General features: G+C 36.4%; 1 protein-coding gene across 4 annotated transcripts in view; it reads right to left on the bottom strand.

Annotated features, from left to right (window-relative positions):
- epb41l5 (erythrocyte membrane protein band 4.1 like 5) overlaps positions 1 to 2,500 on the bottom strand; it is a 103,486-nt gene that overhangs the window by 2,135 nt on the left and 98,851 nt on the right. For all 4 annotated transcript variants that reach the window (XM_061918342.1, XM_061918341.1, XM_061918344.1 and 1 more), the window contains one exon: positions 1 to 2,500. This exon is cut by the window's left edge and continues 2,135 nt beyond it; it is cut by the window's right edge. The gene's annotated coding sequence lies outside the window, so the exon portion shown is untranslated.

Here is a 2,500-nt window from a genome sequence, read left to right as displayed (position 1 = left end):
ACTCGCCAAATACTAGAAATCAGTGAAGCATGTTTAATATAAACTGTGTGCTTTATAGCAATTAGGGAGGCTTGTGTCATGTTTGTTCTCCTACAGAAACCATATTAAAACCAAAAATATGTTTTTTTCCCCTCATCATTTCCATTTTTCATATATTTTTGAAAAAGCTCCAGAGAACCACTAGGGCGGCGCTAAAGAGCCGCATGCGGCTCCAGAGCCGCGGGTTGCCGACCCCTGATTTAGTAGGATTTCAAAGAAATTATGGACTGAAATTAGTAGACACCGGAATATTTAGAAAGTAACGTATGGCTCTCTGGAGCGTTTTCAAAAATATATAAAAAATGAAAATGATGAGGGGGAAAAAAACATATTTTTTGTTTTAATATGGTTTCTGTAGGAGGACAAACATCACACAAACCTCCCTAATAGCTATAAAGCACACAGTTTATATTAAACATGCTTCACTGATTCGAGTATTTGGCAAGCGCCGTTTTGTCCTACTAATTTTAGCGGTGCTTGAACTCACCCTAGTTTATTTACATGCATAATTTCTCCGACTTTCTAAGACGTGATTTATGCCACTTCTTTTTCTGCCTCATTTTGTCCACCAAACCTTTAACGTTGTGCGTGATCGCACAAAGGTGAGTTTTGTTGATGTTATTGACTTTTTTTTTGCGGCTCCAGACAGATTTGTTTTTGTATTTTTGGTCCAATATGGCTCTTTCAACATTTTGGGTAATTTATTTTAAATTGCCTTTCAAATGTCTATTCTTGGTGTTGGATTTTATCAAATAAATTTCCCCCAAAATGCGACTTATACTCCAGTGCGACGTATATATGTTTTTTTCTTCTTTATTATGCATTTTCGGCCGGTGCGACTTATACTCCGAAAAATACGGTATGCTTTTTTTTCATGAAAACCAAATAGAGCTTGTTTTTGCCGTTTTGTTTTGGTGTAATTGCGCCCGTTTACCACCAGATGGCGCCAGACAACGATACGCTTCATTCTCGGAGCTTTGATAAGCGTAAATGAGTTAAATTGCCATTAAAGCACTGAAATGCAAGGAAATTGATCTTGTCAGTCCTATACAACAGTGGTCCCCAACCTTTTTGTATCCGCGGACCGGTCAACGCTTAACAATTTGTCCCGCGGCCCGGGGTGGGGGGGTGTCTTTTTTTTTTTTTTCTTCTTTTCTTCTTTGTCATGAAAAAGGGACGTTTTTGTTATGAAAAAGGGAGTTTTTTGTGGTTGGTGCACTATTTGTAAGTGTATATTGTGTTTTTTATGTTGATTTAATAAAAGAAAAATTGTTTTTTGTAATAAAAAAAATTATTCTGCGGCCCGGTACCAATCGGGCCACGGCCCGGTACCGGCCCGCGGCCCGGTGGTCGGGGACCACTGCTATACAACATGGCCGATATATATCTAAAAGACGCAAGTAAACTCATTAAACTTAACCAAGTCAGCTCTGCTTTCTCTCCCATTCTATATGTTTATGTGTGCAATGGCAAATGAGTTTTTTTCCCTCGGACTCAGTATGGACCCCCTCCCGAGGGTCCAGCCTCTGACTGATATTTTTTACTCTTCCCCCCTTTCCCAATATCACTATTTCCCACCTTTTTTAAGGAGCGCCGTAAGTGGCTGATCCGTTATTTATGCCTCATATAACGTACACTTTACTATTATTTATTTATTTTAAATTGCCTTTCAAATGTGTATTCTTGGTGTTGGATTTTATCAAATAAATTTCCCCCCAAAATGCGACTTATACTCCAGTGCGACTTACATATGTTTTTTTTCCTTCTTTATTATGCATTTTCGGCAGGTGCGACTTATACTCTGGAGCGACTTATACTCCGAAAAATACGGTATTTTACTACAGTGGTGCCTCGGATCATTTCACTAACATGTTGGGGCTAAATTGTGCTTGGCAAAGATGTTAATAACTCAGTTGATGCTTTAAAAAAAAAAAAAAAAAAGGATGGCGGCAAACAAATCCACAATGGGGCCAAAAAAAGATGCAAGTGCCAGCACTTTGATAAAGAAGGTGAGAAATACTATGTAGTTTAAGACAGGGGGAAAAAATAAGAAGGTGTTGTCTGCTTAGCTCCTCTCTTACCTAAAAAAATTAAAAAAAACACTGTGATGTGAAATATTCATTTATTAAATAGTGTGTTATTCTGATGTAAAGCTATAATTATTGAGGGTGTGGTGATTATTAGGTACCTAACGATTCAATTCTCGATTGATTTAACACAATTCTTGATTCTCTCTATGTATTATTTGTGTAATAATATTAAAACTTTATTAAACTCCTGTTTGCATGGACATGGCCTAATATTCTTAATTAAAAAATATCAACTTTTTAAAATCTATGAAACAATTTATAATTAAGATGTAAATACATTTTTTATGCATCCCTAATTCAAAGACATTTTTGCAATGTAGTATTGGGTATAATTATCTAAAATAACTTTTTGAAAACAGACTACAGGTTAG

The sequence above is a fragment of the Nerophis ophidion genome, linkage group LG13 (genome assembly GCF_033978795.1).
Source record: "Nerophis ophidion isolate RoL-2023_Sa linkage group LG13, RoL_Noph_v1.0, whole genome shotgun sequence".
Classification (NCBI taxonomy): domain Eukaryota; kingdom Metazoa; phylum Chordata; class Actinopteri; order Syngnathiformes; family Syngnathidae; genus Nerophis; species Nerophis ophidion.
The sequence above is the reverse complement of the archived record's forward strand: the minus strand, read 5'-3'. Positions and strand labels throughout refer to the sequence as shown.